The sequence below is a fragment of the Notamacropus eugenii genome, chromosome 1, assembly GCF_028372415.1.
Source record: "Notamacropus eugenii isolate mMacEug1 chromosome 1, mMacEug1.pri_v2, whole genome shotgun sequence".
Classification (NCBI taxonomy): Eukaryota; Metazoa; Chordata; class Mammalia; order Diprotodontia; family Macropodidae; genus Notamacropus; species Notamacropus eugenii.
Window position 1 is genome coordinate 19,790,662 of NC_092872.1, and position 19,119 is coordinate 19,809,780.

Here is a 19,119-nt window from a genome sequence, read left to right on the forward strand (position 1 = left end):
TAGGAATGTAAACAGTTCAACTTTTGTAAAGTCCTTTATGACTTCTCTTTGCTATTTACTTTTTCATGCTTCTCTTCATTCTTGTGTTTGAAAGTCAAATTTTTTTTTCAGCTCTGATCTTTTCATCAAGAATGCTTGAAAGTCCTCTATTTCATTGAAAGACCAATTTTTCCCCTGAAGTATTATATTCAGTTTTGCTGGGTAGGTGATTCTTGGTTTTAGTCCTAGTTCCTTTGACTTCTGGAATATCCTATTCCACGCCCTTCTATCCCTTAATGTGGAAGCTGCTAGATCTTGTGTTATCCTGATTGTATTTCCACAATACTTGAATTGTTTCTTTCTAGCTTCTTGCAATATTTTCTCCTTGATCTGGGAACTCTGGAATTTGGCCACAATGTTCCTAGGAGTTTCTCTTTTTGGATCTCTTTCAGGCGGTGATCTGCGGATTCCTTGAATACTTATTTTGCCCTCTGGTTCTAGAATCTCAGGGCAGTTTTCCTTGATAATTTCATGAAAGATGATGTTTAGGCTCTTTTTTTGATCCTGGCTTTCAGGTAGGCCCATAATTTTTAAATTGTCTCTCCTGGATCTATTCTACAGGTCAGTTGTTTTTCCAATGAGATATTTCACATTATCTTCCATTTTTTCATTCTTTTGGTTTTGTTTTGTGATTTCTTGGTGTCTCATAAAGTCATTAGTCTCCATCTGTCCATTCTAATTTTGAAAGAATTATTTTCTTCAGTGAGCTTTTGAATCTCCTTTTCCATTTGGCTAATTCTGCTTTTGAAAGCATTCTTCTCCTCATTGGCTTCTTGAACCTCTTTTGCCAATTGAGTTAGCCTATTTTTCAAGGTGTTATTTTCTTCAGCATTTTTTTGGGTCTCCTTTAGCAGGGAGCTGATCTGCTGTTCGTGCTTTGACTGCATGTCTCTCATTTCTCTTCCCAGCTTTTCTTCCACCTCTCTAACTTGATTTTCTATGAGCCCTTCTATGACCTGAGCCCATTGAGTGGGCTGGGATATAGAGGCCTTGACTTCTGTGTCTTTGCCTGATGGTAAGCATTGTTCTTCCTCATCAGAAAGGAAGGGAGGAAATGCCTGTTCCCCAAGAAAGTAGCCTTCTATAGTTTTATTTCTTTTCCCTTTTCTGGGCATTTTTCCATCCAGTGATTTGACTTCTGAATATTCTCTTCACAGCCACTTGGCCTCCAGATCCTCCCAGCCAGCCCTTGGTGTTTGAGATTCAAATGCTGCTTGCCAGCCTCAGGGTTTTTGGCAGGGGCAGGGCTGCTATTCAGTGTGTGATTAAGTTCAGGTGCTCAGGTCGGGGCAGGGCCGCCTCTCAGGCTCAGTTCCCTCAAGGGGTTTATGCAGAGACCTTCAACAATGGATCCAGGCTCCTGCCTGCTTGGGGAGCCCAGGTCTGCTCCTGTCTCTGCTGTTGCCTCCCGAGTGGGCCTGAGTTATGGGGGCACCCCACTCCCCTCTCCACCCACCAAAGAGACCCTCTCACTGACCCCTGTCACCTGTGGGTGGAGGGACCCGTGTGGCCTCTGGAGATTCCGTCCCTGAAGCCTGCTCGGATCTTTTCCTCTCTGTGCCGCGGCCACGGCAGAGCTGTACTCAGCTCCCAGTCCCGGTGCCCAGTCCGCGGCGCGAAGGACCTTTTGTGAGAGGTTTGCAGGTCTCTCTGGATCAGAAATCTCCCTCGCTCCAATGTTCTGTGGCCTCTGGGTGCAGAATTCGCCATGAGTTACTTTTTTGTAGATGTTCTATGGGTTGTGGGTTGGGAGCTATGTGTATGTGCGTCTTTCTGCTCCACCATCTTGGCTCTGCCCCCATTCATAGAATATTTTAAAATCTACTAAGTGCTTTGCATGAAATATCCTCACAAGAAGGTAGTCATTAAATATTATCCTACTCCCCCCACCTCATTTTATAGATACTCAATGAAAATTTAGGGACATAAAGCCAGTTACCACTTATCATACACTTCATAAATACGAGGATATGAACCCAGGTTCTTTCATTCAAAGGCTAGATCTTTTTTCTCCTACAGCATCCTGACAATCAAAAGTGAACATTTTTTGTGCTATTTTGGGAAATCTGTCCCTGAAGATAATTCATTAAAGAAAACTGTCCAAATATAAAATCTGATAGTATGTGTACTAGGTCATTAAAACTAGCCACTGTCTTCTTCCTTTCTTTGTATCTCCAGTATTTGCCAGAGTTCATGACATATAGTAGGTGTTTATTAAAATTTATTGATTTTAACTATTATCATTTGAGATGTTGATAGGAACTATTGAACAAAGTAAACCAAAATCAATACCAGATCAAATGGAAAATAAGAAAAAAATAGGTGATTCTAATACTATCCTCTGTCTAAACTTTGTACAAACAAGAATGACAATCTGATGTAGTGGAAAGACTACTGAATTACTAGTCAGAAGATCTGGGTTGTCTTCCTGATTTGAGACTTACTACCCATGTGATCTTGGGAAACCCTTATGATTTCTCTAGATCTCTGTTTCTTCATTTGACCATTTGATCCTCAAAACAATGTTGGGAGGTAGATGATGTGATAACTTCCATTTTACAGTTGAGGAATCTGAGACAGATAGACATTAAGTGATTTGCCTCGGGTCTTTTAGCTAGTAAATGTCTGAGATCAGATTCAAATTTAGGTCTTCCTAGCTCCAGGTCCAGTTCTGATGGGGAGGTATTAGTGGCAGAAGGAGTCAGGAAAAGCAGAATGGAGGTATTTGAAGTGAATCTTGAAGGAACCCTGGGATTCCATGGGGTTAGAAATGAGGATGAAGTTCATTGCATACATGTGGGACAGCCACTACAAAGGCAAGAAGACATGTAATTTATCTCTTTTCTCAAATGGATATTTTTTCTTAATTGCATTCCATTCATTAATAAACAAAACCATGCTAGTATTTCAGGAGTAGATTTAGATTTCAAAAGTTTTTCAGTTTGTATTAGGGATTCAAGCTCAGGCAACATTTTCATATGGAAACACTGATCAAGGGATAAAGCATTACTTAAACAAATTATCATTTGTGTTTTGGAACTGAACTGTAAACAGAAGGCTAATGCATGAATTTGCTAATTGGTTTTTCTTGCTTTTGAACATTAGCTGGTATTTGATCTTTATCCAGAATGTGTGTGTGTATGTATGCATACACATGTATGTGTACATTGATCTTAGTTAGTACCCAGTACACCATAACTGACGTTTGAACAAGCTTGTGAAATCAACCAGAGAGCAGTCTCCAGTCAGCTAATTATCAGCCAGTTTTTCTTGTGCCTTTCAGAAAATACTCCACAATTGGGAATTCAAACACTCTATTTCATAGTGACATGCATCCACTTCTGAGGACCAGGGGAACTGTCGTCCCTTGTAAAGCAAGTAGATGTTGGTTATGATGCTATCTCCCATATACTGGACTCTCCATCGCTGTTGGATTCTGCACATTAACATCTGAAGTTGGAATGGTTTGTTCTGAATCTCTACATGCTTTTGTTTGCCCTGAACTACTGAAACTTACACTGTACTTTCTTATGGTCTGAAAGTCATATAACAAATGGTGGAACAGTTAAGTCCTGCATGAAGCATAGTATCTTACTAACAGTCAATGAATCACAGGATCTCAAAGTTAGAAGGGACTTCAGGGGTCACTGTAAAAACTAACCCATTCACTAAGGAGACAAATAATTGAATTGATAGGATTTATACCTGGAAGGCATCTTATGATCATCCAGCCCAAAATATACAGTTTAACCCGTGTGTAATATTCTTCATTAAAAAAATTAACATACTTAAAAATTTTTTTGAGTTCTAAATTCTCTCCCTCCATCTAGTCTTTCCACTACTCATTGAGTAGGCAAGTAATATAAAACTTATACATATATATTAATAATAAAATTTATATAGTGCCTACTATGTGCTAGGTACTATGATAATAACCTTACAGATTTTATCTTATTTGATCCTCACAACTACCTTGGAGATAGATGTTAATATTAATCCAATTTTACAGATGGGGAAACTGAATCAGATAACAATTAAGTGATTTTTCTAGGATCAAACATCCAATAAATATATGAAGCCAGATTTCAACTCAGGCTTCCTGACTCTAGGCCCAGGGCTCTCTCCACTCTGGTACCAATATGCCCAGGAATATCAGATCACAAATTTCCTTTCTACCATTTCAACAAGTAGTTATCCAATCTTCACCTTAAATAATCATTTGAAGGAATACCTTTTGCATCAGCCCCCTTCATTTGTGGGAAATCCTGTTAAGATATTTTTTCTTATATTGAGATAAAATCACCTTTTCTTCAACTTCTAACTGGTGCATCTAGTTGTGCTTTCTGGGGCCAAGTAGAATAAGTCCAGTCCATCTCATATACAACAGCCCTTCTTTGTAGTAATAACTTCAGGACTTTGGGAAAGTTTTCATATGGGACATTCTACATTTCCCTTTCTGTCTTTATTGGTCTCTTCTGGAAGCACACCAGCTTCTAAGAATCATCCTGAAGATGTTGTACACAGAACTGAACACAATATTTCACACGTGATCCTATCATGATAGAGATGAACACATGCCTCAGAGAGGTCACAGGCTAGTAAGGTGACAGGACACTTGTACAACTGATTTCACCATAATATAATACAAAAGTACATAAAGTGAGCTGACACAGATAAACTGTTAGTGTGACATCTAACAGAAGAAAATCAGTTACTAAATTTCAGAGGAGAGACTATCCAGGTAGGCTTTCTGGAGGAGATGGCATTTGAATTGGACTTTAAAGGGGAAATGGGAATTCAAGGAAAGATATAGGAAATATTATTGGGGAAGAGAAATAGAAAAATGATGCTGATTACAGTCAATCAGACAACCAACTTTTGGTTTGGTTGTTGTCCTTTGTTCTCTAAGAGCACCAAAATGATATCACCATGATAAAGTGAAGTTTCAATGTGTTATGCCTGTGGCTGATGAGATCAATACAAGCTCGGAATGTTCTATCACAGATTGGGCACAGATAGTCCTTGTGAACATTTGGGGTGGATACTCCAAATTGGCACATCCCATGTTTCCTTTGAGCTATTTCAATTCTGCTTTGCTCATAGAACATAGTACTCTTTCTGATGTGGGCACACCATGCTGAATATTACTGTGTCATTGTCACCAATGTCGCACAATCAAATTCAAAGTTCTTGAGAGAGATCTTGAGAGTGTCCTTGTATTGTTTCTTCTGACCACCATGTGATCACCTGTCCCATGTGAGTTCTCCATAAAAATAGTCTTTTCTGCAAGCATACATTTTGCATTTAAACAACGTGGCCAGTCCATCAGAGTTATGCTCTCTGAAGCATAATTTGAATGCTTGGCACTTTAGTTTGAGCAAGGACCTCAGTTTCTGGTACCTTATGCTGCCAGGTCATCTTCAGAATCTTCCTAAGACAATTCAAATGGAGGCAATTCTGTTTTCTGGCACGGTGCTGGTGGACTGCCCTTGTTTTACAAACATACAACAAGGAGGTCAGCACAACAGCTTTGTAGACCTTCAGTTTGGTAGTCACTCTAATACCTCTTCTCTCCCAGACTTTTCTTCAGAGCCTCCCAAACACTGAGCTAGCTCTGGCAATGTGTGCATCAACCTCATTATCAATGTGTACATCTCTGGAAAGTACGCTACCAAGGTAAGTGAACTTATCCACAGCATTCAAAACTTCTCCATTTGCTGTAACTCATGGTTCCATGTATAGATGGTGTGGTAATGGCTGATGGAGCACCTGTATTTTCTTCTTTCTTATTAGGCCAAAATTAGGACAGGCAATGAAGAATTGATCCACACTTTGTTGCATCTCAGCTTCAGAGGCTGCATTGAGTACGTAATCATCTGCAAACAGAAAATCATGCACCAACACTCTCTCCACTTTAGTTTTGGCTTGTAGCCTTTTCAAACTGAAGAACTTACCATCAGTGTGGTAGTTGACCTTGATGCTGTGTCCATCCTCATTGAAAACATTTGACAACATGACTGAAAACATCATGCTAAAAAGCATGGGAGCAAACACCCAGCCCTGTTTCACTCCATTGGTGACTGGGAAGGCACAAGAGCATTGTACACTATCCAGAACGTGGGCAAACATGCCATCATGAAATTGAAGTACAATGCTGATGAACTTGTCTGGGCAACTAAATTTTGACATAATTTTCCAGAAGCCCTCATGACTAACAGCTGGTATGCCTACCAAAAGGAGTGAATGACAGGCTCATGGCAATGATTGTCACTTACTAGAAAACACCATGCCACCATCATCAGTGCCTGTGCTCCCACAATGATGAGCCCTCATGAGGTCAAAGAAAAATTTTATGAAGACCCAGAGATCCTTTGAAAGGAAAGACAATGGGTTTAGTTTTAGGCTTGTTGAGTTTAAGAAATCTGCAGGACATTGTAATGTTAATTAGAGTTAAAGATCTTCCCTGTGCATTAATAGGCCTCATCTGGAGCCCATTAAGAGAAACTTGATTAGAGGAGACTAGTTTTGTAGGAGCACTCACACCTTTTGTTAATTTCTAACGAGGCACTGGGTCTTAAGGGTCACGATAGCCTCAGTCTCAGAAAAGTGTACATATACTCTGAAGTGAGGTTTTGCTTGGGGGCTTTGGAAGAAGGTTCCTGTCCCAGATGAGACTCTGGGTAGCCATTAAGGAAGTGCCCAACTTTGAAAAGGCAGATGTTAGTGCTTCTGTCTTTGGTAACTGTCTATGTATGTAGTAGTCAGACATTTGGATCTGTCTGTTGATCTGTATTGCTTATGATCAGACAGTTAGAAGCCCTATCTGTTGGTCTTTATTTCTCTGCTTGTATTTTCTTGGTTGGTATGTGATTAAAGAAGATTATTGCCCCCCTCTTAAGTTGCTTTCCTTAGAAAAGCAGATCTAAGAACCTGTGCCAGCAGGTCATGCCGGATGTATGTATGTCAGGGTGCTTGCTGCTACAGACATCCAATTTGAGGTATTCAATAGGTATTTGGAGATGCAAGACTGGAAGTGAAAACAAAGGTTAAGACTGGATATTGAGACCTGAGAATCCACTTCATGGTGATATAACTGGGAGGAAGGAGAGAAGAAAGCTTAGTTTTAATCACAGAAACAAACAAAAATATCCTGCATCACAGCAGTGATGATATGTACTGACAAGAAAAGTGACCACACTGGTAGAATCAAAAGCTCTTGACAAACCTTATTAGAAAATTAAAGAAGTCAAGATTTAACAAGCTATTTTGTAGTAGGTTTCTACTGTTTTGTCCATACATAAAGCTTTTCCATATAACTCATATGAAAGTGACTTATTCTTGACAGGCTTATCGAAAATATTGTTTACATTCTGCACTTCATTTTGGCAGCAAAGACTTAGTGTAATGCATCAGGCACTAGCTTGGACTTCAGGAGTAAACGTGCCACCCAGCGTGTGGAGTTTAGAGCAGGGGTATAACTGATATGCTTGAAAATCTAACAGCAAAGGCTCTGGGGTCAAGTAAGGAATGTATCAGCATCAAACATGAACTTGTTAGGTACTGTTCATGTTTCTCAAGGGCAGAATGAAAATAAAAAGAAAAATTCCACACACACGAACATTATACATACATATACATACTCATACATACAGAACAAGTCACTAACTTCTCAGTATGCCAGGCAATCCTCTAAAACTCCAAGTTATAGATTTGTTTTCTATATATATTGATACACTGGCTTCCACCATGGGTGATGGCTACACCAGTGAAATTGCAGACCTTCATCAAAGGATAAAAAGAATGCTTTTAGATCTGGGAACTCCCATCCAGTACATAAAGGTCCATATCAGGAATGACATCACCAAATACAAAGAGCAGGAAACTCTGATGATATATTCAACCAGTAGAAAGATAATTGAATCTTCAATCAGAGGACCTAGGACCAAATTACAGCTTTTCTATTTACTAGTTTATGACATTTGGAAAGAAAGTCATTTCACCTGTCTCTCTAGGTCTCAGTTTTCCTATCTGCTGACTGAAGAGGATGGGCAAAATGAATCCTAGTGTCTCTTTCAGGACTGGCATGCTGTGCTTTTGTGTGCTTACTCCATTCAGGATAACAGGAAGTTATTACCCCTCTTTACCTTCATCTCTTAACTTTCAGATTTTAAGGAGAAGAGTGTGATCTATGGGTGCCCTTTTGATTTTTTATGTAACAATTATTTCCCCATGACTCATCCCTTAACTTGAACCCTTGTAATGAAGAAAGTTAGCTAAGCAGTTGATACAGTGATCCTGTGTTTGTGTGTGTATACACACACAAACATACGTATATATGTATACGTATATATGTATATACACATATATGCATGTATGTATGTGCATATGTATGTGTGTATATGTATAGCCTTGTAGTTCCCTGCCTTTCTGCAAAGAGAGATATATATTTAACTAACTATACTGTGAACTCAAGTTTGGTTATTAGAAATAACTCATTTTTCTACCCCTTTCCTTCTTCAGCCCCTCATGAAACAGTATGAGTGTATTTTGTTGACTTTGATTTGAGTGTCACTTGCCTCAAATCTTCAAGGCAGGTTGCTTGTTTCAACTTGAGAATCCTTATGTAGTCCTATTAAGGACTAACTGTTCTCACTACAACTCCATATAAATCAGCATACGTAACCTGTGGGAAGCAGTCATCCTCAGTGTCTTAGCCAGCACGTACAGCTCAGTACATGAAACAAAGAACAAGGAATCCCAATTTCTGCACTTTTCAGCCTCTCTTTTGAATTACACTTGATGCATGACTGGACAGGATGATCCAGGCATCTATACTTTCCTCACAAGCAATGCTTATACTGTGGTTCAACACAAAACTATCAAGCACCAGGAAGGGCAAACTAGAGTGAAATCACCAACAGCAAGGAGTGCATTTCCCAGATCCACTGAAATTTTTGTATATAAACACCTTATGGAGGGAAAGATCCTTGTTGGTGGACCTGTGGCCATGGAATGAACTTTTCTTTTTGCAGATACAGATCCAAAGATCCAGTCAGCTAGGTTAAAATTCATAAAAGGATAGAGAACATCTTTTAGGTCTTAGAGGAACCATAGCACCTCCAATGTATTACTGAACCCCCTAGATGCCACACACACCCCCAAAAGTATGTTGATGCTGCCGAGGCATATTGAATAGTTTATTGACAATTTTGATTTAAATAGCATACTTCTTCAAAATTTATGACTATTAATTAACATTGTCATTTTCCAGAGATCAAGGACTTCATTCAATTCACCAAATATTGTCCCGTGATTACTACGGACAAAGTACTGTGTTAGTTCCTAAGGAGAATGTCTATATAAGAAACTTCTTCTAAAAGCAGATTCTGTTATCTGTACTTAGATTTAAAAAGTCTCTAAATAAATGAGAATGCCACTGACATTGAAATCCTGGCTTATAGGATTTGACCCATGAAGTTTCAAAGGATGCTTTCAGTATTACTTTCAAAAATAAATTTATTGAAGTTTTTCTTCTCTACATAACCATTTACATAATCATTTCTCCTCTCCACTCTGTCCTTTATCTCAAAGCAAAGGAAAATAATTCAATACAAACATCTAGTGTAAGCCCCATGTCTTACGATGTGTATGTGTTTACATGTCCACATTCTGTACATTAAATAATCACCCGCCTCTCATCCATGATTGAGAAATCCTACCTCATCCTTTCTTCTCTAGGACCTTGAACGAATTTTCCCTAAATCTATGAAGGGATTTTTGTTTTGTTTCGTTTTGCTTTAGTGACAAAATGCTATTTGGAATATGTTTGCTAAAGATAATGACTATAAGGGAAAGGAGGAAAAGCATCTGTTTGTGTGGGATATTTTTAATGGGATATTCAATATACTTTGTAACATATCTTTTTTTCAGGATGTCAGTGCGTTCTTATTTTCCTAATACTAATATTTCTGGAACAAGGAAAAAAGGGGAAGTTTTCCTTTTATTAGATTATGTGCAGATCATATACAGAAGTTTTGCAAATAGCTAATTTAAAAGGGGAAGGTGGAGTGCTATGGAAATAACACTAGAAATGAGTTATTCAAGCAATCAACAAGCATTTTATTACGTGCCAATTTTATATCTACACACTTAGAACAATGTCTGGCACACAGTAAGTGCTTAATAAATCCTTATTGGTTGCTTGAATGACTAATTTTCCAGTTTTATTTCCAAAGCACACAATTAACCCCCTTTAAACTGGCTGACTCTCATCTGGCAGTAACTGTACAAGTCACTGGGTATACACATTTTATAAATGAAATGTGCCTTAGTCACAAAGAGATTACATTTTAAGATACAAAACACATTTATAAGTAGATATAGGATAAAACAATCTATAAAAAGTAGTTAAATACAAGATAATTTGAAAGGGAAGACAATAGCAGTTGAAGCTAACAGGAAGGAAAGAAGGAATTTTAGGAAGCATGTGGAGAGAGGAAGGACATGCCAGGCATGGGGGACAACCAGTACAGATTTAGGGGATGGAGCATTGTGGGCGACAAACAGAAAGGATAGTTTCACTGAATCGTAGAGTAAAGAAAGGGGGACGATGTCAAATGAAAGTGTAAGGTAAGTTGGGGCAAGGCTATAAAAAGCTTTCAAAGCCAAACAAAGGGACTTATATTTGATTTTAGGGTAATAGGATCCCACTGGAGTTGTTTGAGTAAAAGGAGTACCATGGTTAGATCTGTGTGTAAGAAAAATAATTTTGGCAGCAGTGGGGAGAATTGATTGATGTGAGAAGATACTTGGAGAAGGAAAAAAAAATTAGAAGGCTCCTACAATAAACCAAGCAAGTGGTGATGAGAGCCTTTAAGATAGTAGCTGTGTAAATGGCAAAGAATCAGATGAGATAGAGATTTTAAAGGGAAAATAGCATTATTTATCAATTGATTGGGTATATGATGTGAGGAAGAGCAAGCAATTGAGAAAGTGTCATTCTTTGTAATTCCTTGCATGAAAATAGAGAAGTTTGTAAGCGGAGTAGTTTTTTTGGGGTGAAAGATAACAAGTTCTATTTTTGACATGTTAAGTTTCAACTGTCTCTGAAACATCCAGTTTAAAATGTCTAGTAGGAAATTAGTGATTTGGGAGAGATGGGTAGAATATATAAATTGAGAGTCATCAATACAGCGATGTTAATTAAATTCATGAGAATTGAGAAGGTCATTGAATGTGTATGTGTAGAGAAAGAATAGTGGGCATAGGACAAATCCTTTGGGGATCACTCACAGTTAGAGAGGATGATCTCTACAGTGAATGAGCGAAGAAGACTGAGGAGAGTCAAGACAGATAGGAGAAGAACCAGAAGATAGTAATGTCAAGAAAACCCAGAGACTATCCAGGAAGAGAAGGAGGTGAACATAAACAGGGTGGATTTGGCAAGTAAAAGAGAGAGCAAGAGACATGGGTTGAAGTCTTGGAACTGACGTTGACTACCTGTGGAAGCTTGGGTAATCCTTTACCTTCTCTAGGGCTCCAACTCTTCCTCTGTAAAATCAGGAGATAATGTAAATGATCTTTGAAGTCTCTTGTAACTCTTAAGTCTATAAAAAAAATCGAGCTTTGTGTGCTCCTTTTTGCATAACATTTTCTTTGTAGGATATAAAGTACTGAAAAGCACTGTAGCATAATGGATCGAATACAAGCCCTGGAATCAGTTAAGACCAAGGCTGAAGTCTTGCATCTAGCAGATACTGGCTGTATGACAATAATTAGATAAACTACCCTCTCAGGGACCCAGGTTACTCTCTAAGACTAAATTATACACACACACACACACACACATTCACCCTGTAGATCAGCAATATATATATATGTATATGTGTTCACCATGTATATGGTGAAAGGATTTTTAAACATATGGCAGCTCCGTAGGGTAATCAAATCACAATATCTTCTTCTCAAATTATAAAGAACTAAAATGTAAATCCTTGTTTATCAAACTCCAGGATGTGTATGTATAATTTTATATGTGCATATGCATATATATATACATATACCTATATACACATAGTGCGTATACAAACACACTATATATATATATGTATAATGAATTCAGAATTAACCCACATGGAAACTTCTGCAGATCTGAAGTTTCCCTCTATATGTGTTCCCAGCCAATCTTATGACTTGGAGAACTACGTGAAAATGTCTATGGTGAGACCCTGGAACACAGATACTTGTTGGTTAATAAAAATGATGAACCTCTCTGCCTTGTCATTCAACTACAAATGATTACCACATTTATGTTACATTATTATTATTCACTTCATTAATTCTTTTTATTTTCTTTTCCAACCAGAATCAGTGCTTGTTAGAATCACAAAATGTCTAAATGCGTAAGAGAACTCCCCAAAGTATTTCTTTCATTGTTTTGATTAGAAAACATTCCTTCTACACTTAGAGCCAGGATTAAACTTCTGTTTTCCTCCAACTGAGGGCAGTAAAAGGGAAAACAACTGGGAAGCCTGACTCTCTGAGCGTGGTATTGTGAACATTCTCTCTGCTCCCACCCCCAACTTCATCTCATTTTGACCACTGCTGTGTTCAGGTGCATTCCAGATGACTTAAATCTTGCCTCACTGCTCTGTGTTGGGTTTTTTTTTTCTCATACATACTTAATCCTTAACCAGATTTTACTTTGGAATTCATACTTTATAACACTCCAACTGAGGCTCAAGTAATATTCATCTATAACTTTTTAATGAGTTGTGCAATTACTCATGTGCCTGAGAAAATCTCTCATAATGCTCCATTGAGTCTCATCCAAGTTTGAGGTAAGAAATAATTGACTCTTTGGTTGGGAACTCCATTACTTTGTTTATGGTATTAGTGGGGGAAGGAGGGGGCTGTTTTAGTGTTTCTGTGAGATTTCCATCCCTCCTCGCTTATCCACCAGCATGTGCTTTATGCACAGACTTCTCAAGTAATGGCTTTCCTGCTGTCTATACAGTATGTCATTCTGTTACTTGACAAGAAGAAAATGACCTATTTCTTTCTCTCTGTAACTGTTTAATTTAATTGTACACTGTGTTTGGCCTTCATAGAGCCCCAGTGAAGAACAAGAGTAAGTTCTGGCTTGATCTTGTGGCTTTAGGGTCCGTGTCAATTATCATCTGGCACCCACTAGTCTGGCCAACTTTACAGGCATGTTTGTCTCTCAAAACATGTCAGGCCTAAAGAGTGAATCACTTCTTTTTTTAGTTGCTATAGGTAGAACAATCTTTTCCATTAAAATGTACTTTACTATCTTACCAGCACATGCAAAGCTTTGCGAATTCACCTTTTAGTCTGTCTGGTGGCCAATAAAATTTGATAAAATAACATTACTTGTTTTCCCAGGATTCATGGAAGCATGAAATTCATAAGTTGTCAAGATGAATCAAGGTATAAGTTATTTTCTACCATCTCCTTTATTGGGGAAAAACCCAGTTGGGGGAAAACCCAAATTGGTGTGTTTGTTTTACATAAAACAAATTAAATATTCCCACTTCTCACAAATGCCAAATTCTTCGAACACCATTGGAGAACAGTGAATCTCAGTGTTAGTCGGAGTGAATCTAATTCTAAGATATACTATGATATGCTAAGAGATAATGTGAAGTCAATAAGCTTAGAAATACAGTAATATCCTTTGTAGAAAGAATTAGGGAGAATCATAAGGAAATTAATAATGATTTTCCAAATGTTAATACACTAAATATCATATATTATTATCCCTAGCTTGGGATGGCATTATTGTAATTGTATTCAATTTGGGAAAACATGTATATTTACCTTGGGATTTCTATATTTCTTTAGTGACTTCAATTTACACTTGTTGAAGTATTTTTAAAAAATGAACTTATTATTAACAGCTCACCATCTTCCAAGTATATCCAAGGAAGTGATGAACAGTTTCACAGGTATACTTCACTTAATATCATTAATTGGTTCTCTAGGAACACATTAGATGAAATAATGTAATGAGGTTCAGTTAGTGCCACAGAAGCAATGCAGTTATAAATGAGGGCTTAACCATAGATGGGGAAGAGATGGCAGTAGACTCAGAAATGGAATTCAGTAGAACCAGAGGAGGAATAATGGACTGTTCTAGGAATATAATCTCTTTGAGAGCATCAACTATTATGTTTTATATATATATATATATATGTATATACATACATATATCCTTACATATATGTATATATGTATGTATATATATATGTATATACATACATATATCCTTACATATATGTGTATATGTATACATACACACACATCTATATACATTTGTGTTTATATGCATGTATATGTATATTATACATGTGTATATGTTTATATTTTTATATGTATATATGTACAAAAGTATGTGTATGTGTGCGTGCATATAATATATGTGTGTGCCCCACACCCAACATAGTGGCTCACACACAGTAGCCACTTAATACAAGTTTATTAAACTGATTAACTAGTGGGTACCAGGGTGTAGCAAAGCTGACCTAGGATTCATGGAACTGGTCTTCTTTCAATCGATACATCAAAGAATTTTTTAAAATACAGAGTTTTGCTGTAGGATTATGGAGTTTGGTGTTACTCTATTAATATTATTATAAGATGACTCTGATTGGAACAATGTTAAGTAGGGTATTCCTATATAACCATATAAGGAAGGCAATAGATCTCATCAGTGAAAAAAATCTTGGATATAATGAATGATCACTTCTTAATTATAAATGTATCTTTTAAAGAAATAAATTCATGAACACTTATAGTATAGATGAAACCATGACAGGTCAAAAGTCCTTGGGATATTCATTGCAAGCTGACCACTGATTTTCTCTTTAAACCCAACCTAGTGGGCATGGCTGCTTAGCAAATAATAATACTCCAACTTAAGAAAAAAAGTGATTTCAAATTTCTCTAAAAATCACAGTCAATGCACTGTTTGGATAAGAATACAAAACATGTTGATTGATTTTCCCAATGAATCAAAGGAACTGGGCAGTTTAAATATATATATTACACATACACACATATACATATATAAATATATAAACTAACACTTACCTATATACATATGTGTATGGAGAGACGGGGGGGAGAGAGAGAGAGAGAGGGAGGGAGGGAGGGAGGGGGAGAGAGAGAGAGAGGGAGGGAGGGGGAGAGAGAGGGAGGGGGCGAGAGAGGGAGGGGGAGAGAGAGAGAGAAAGAGAGAGGGAGGGAGGGAGGGAGGGAGAGAGAGAGAGAGAGAGAGAGAGGGAGGGAGGGGGAGAGAGAGGGAGGGAGGGAGGGAGGGAGAGAGAGAGAGAGAGGGAGGGAGGGAGGGAGGGAGGGAGGGAGAGAGAGAGAGAGAGAGAGAGGGAGGGAGAGAGAGAGAGAGAGAGGTTCTTTCTCATAGCACTACAAACCACTGCTTTTTTATGGTAGCTGATGTACTTCACTCAGAAATGCCTTAAAACGGCCATTTTATGTGGAAAATGACAACAGTTTAAATGGAAAGAACACCAATTATGACAACAAAACATGAAGGTGAATTCTCTAAAATTAAAATGATCAGGCTTAGCCCTGAAGATGAGAGGAGAAAATGATCATCTCTCTTTTCTTTACAAAAGATGTAAAGTATGGTTGTGAAACTTCCTAAGTATTGTCAGAGAGTTGATGGAATGGTTGGCTTGACTTAACTACTTTGGCTTTCTTTCTTTTCTTTCTTTTATTCTTTGATACAGGAGATCACTCTCTAAGGAGGGAAAGGAGAAAGGATCTACATAGAAACGAAAGTGATATAAAAACAAAGGATTCTTTAAAAACAACTAGATATTGTTCTCATCCATTCATTACTTACTACAGTCTTTTTGAAAATCGATTTGAGTCTGAAAGATATTTTACCTTGGTTCTGTAAGGACTGAATTCTTTAGAACATCAAGAATTTGTGATTTAATCAGTGCAGCTATTCCTTTCACCAGCGTAGATCACAACCTCTCTTTGTTGGCCCAAAGTTCATATCCTGAGACCAAACAGTTGATAACTCTTGGAAAGTTAGTTAGACTGGCCTTTAAATAACAGGTATTTAGATGATATAGGTAGAAATACTTATATATGTGTACATGTGTATATATATATATATATACATATATATATATATAATACACACATACCTATTTTACACATATATGGCATATATACATACACTCATACACACATACTATACACATATATACATACAAGTATAGTTTGACAACAGAATGGTACCAAAAAAACTATCTTCATAGTATCTGCCAGACTTTTTAATTTATCTCTATAACAAAATCACCTCTGCAGCATAATGAGACACTAGAGCAGGACTTCTTTACTGGATGAAAGAAATTAATACAGTATGAAGATAGGCCCCATTATTTTGAAATGTTCTACCTTCTTCAAGACTAATAAAGTTCAGGTCACTGTCTTTAGAGTTAGTATCCCTCTAGAGCTTCTGTCCCTCATCATCTGCTGGTGGCTGACCACCTCTATCTGAATGTGCCGTAGGCATGTGAAACTCAATATGTCCAAACCCAGAACTCATTATTTCTCCATGTAAATCCACCCTTCATTTACATACAAATGTATGTGTGTGTACATGCATACATATGCAGTTAAATTATCCTTCCAGTTACCCAGTTTTGTATTCTTGGAGTTTTTCTGAGTTCTTCATTCTCCATTACTGCCTTCCCCATCCTTGTCTGTTCTGTTGGTAAGTCATGCTGAACACACTACCACCAAATCCTCCATATTTGTCCTTTTATTTCCACCTACATTATTTCCACCCTGGTTCAGGTAATTGCTACCTCCTAACTGTCCTTCCTCCTTTCATTCCTCTCTTTAATTAATCTCTCCTTCCCATTATTCTTCTTCCCCTGCCATCTTTTATTGTGAAAACAATCTTCCTTAAGCAGTGGTATAATCCTCTTACTCTACTCAAGTATCTTCAATGATTCCCAGTTGGATTTCAGAAAAATGCAAATTCTTTAGCTTGATATTTAAAAACTTTCAAAATTTGACTACCTTTTCAGACTTCTATGTTAATACACTTCACGATATTATGTTCTGGTCAATCTAGCCTATTTGCTTTTCTCCAAACTTGGCACTGGATCTTCTATCTCTCTGCCTTTGCACAGTCTGTATCACATTAATAAAGTCCAGTCCATTCTCTCAGCATCTTAGAATTTGAGTCCTTTGAGTCGCAGTCCCTCCACTAATGGTCATATAATTGTAAGTCTATTAGCAAATTGTATTTCTTGAAAGAATGTAGGACAGAGAGAAAGAGAGAGAGAGACAGAGAGACACAGAGAGACAGAGACAGAGACAGAGAGAGAGAGTCAGAGAGGGAAGGAGAAAGAAAGGAGAAAGGAAGCTATTAATATCGAATTTCCATTCAATATAATAATACAAAGAAGGCTACAGGGAGGACATTTGATTATAAAATCAACTTCCAGACACCTGGGCAACTCAGGGTAGAAAACAATGATGTATCAAGGATAAATTTAGTACTCCACAGTACCTCTGACAATTTTAGAACATGCTTTAGAAGAGGAAATTTCAGATTGGTCAGCACTTAGAATAGCAGAAAGTACCCAACATTATGCCAAATTATGCCAGGACAATGGTTCTAGTGCTCAGGGAGACTGAGTTATATGAGTGAACTCTGCAAGCTTCAGTAAGTCAGTTTGACCACTGGGGCACCATTCAAAGTTGGGAGGAGTAACATTTTAAATGATTGAAAGAATAAAATGAAAAAGGAGGTGGTTTTGAGCACCGAAAAGATCTTGAACCACTCCCTATTTGGAAAAAAAAAAATGTGTAGATTTAGATTTGCTATCTGGCTATTTTCCAACACAGCTTGTCAAACCAGGTTACATGTGAAATGTGCCTAAGGCAAAGCATGTGAGTGCTGAGCACAAAAGGAGCTGGGCTTGTTGTATGGGCTTGTTGGATTTGGAGTGAGTTTTACTTTTCCTCAAAGGAACACCTGATCCTCCTTCATAGGTAATAACTCTTCAAGTTCATTATCATTTCTGTGTTTGCTTTGGTTACTGGTACTCAGCAGAGAGAATCTCTTTTTTTTTTTCTTTTTTTCTACATTTATTACTTCTTCATTATGAGAAATTAAATGTTCCCAATCCATAAATCTCTCCCCACCTCATTGGGTTCATTAACACCTAAGGAAATAGTCACTATTTAGCATACAAGATCAGACTGTTTTTCCCTCAATTATTTCTTTTAAAGTAAAAAAAAAACCTAAAAATAAAGGAAATATTAATGAAATTTTCATAAGTTTTTCTCTTGTTTATTATTTCAGAGAAATGAAGTGTTGAAGCACGGTTGACCATATCTAGCTAGAGACATCGTTAGTGTGAATTTACTATACTTGAGCTTTGTCACTTTTAAACATGTCCATTGCTGGGCTATTTGAATCCTTCAATCCAATGAACCCTGTGTAGTTACAAATAACAGTATGGTTTCAGAAACAACCTCAGTCAAGAACAGCAATTATTGAGCAAAGCTATTCAGGTCCTCACTGTACAAAAATTAAAGCTGAGAAGATGATTTGGGCTACTCACCTGTTAAAACTTCTAAGACTTCTTTCTACCTGTCATACCAGAAATTCCAAAGCTTATATATAGCCCGGATTGTGGGAACAGCTAAAAGTAGGATAGGAAAACTTGACCACATAATTGACACAACAGAGGGAGGGGACACATGATGTTTCTAACCTCAAAAGAAGGTTGAGTTTGAAGCTTTTTCCATTTGGGAGACAGGACAAAGTATAACTATGAACATGTAATTTCATGTGATCTTCCTAGAAGATATTCATCTAAAATTGCTGATTAATTCATTGTCAGATCTTGCCCTCTAGAGGCTCCCAGCTCTGTTCCCACTTTTACTCATGTTTTCTTGACATCAAACATGCAGATCTTATTCTTGCTGTTTGCCTGCGCCACGATTTCAGTTTCCCCATCCACAGATAAAAAGTAAGAATTTTTATTCCTTCTCTCTCACAAA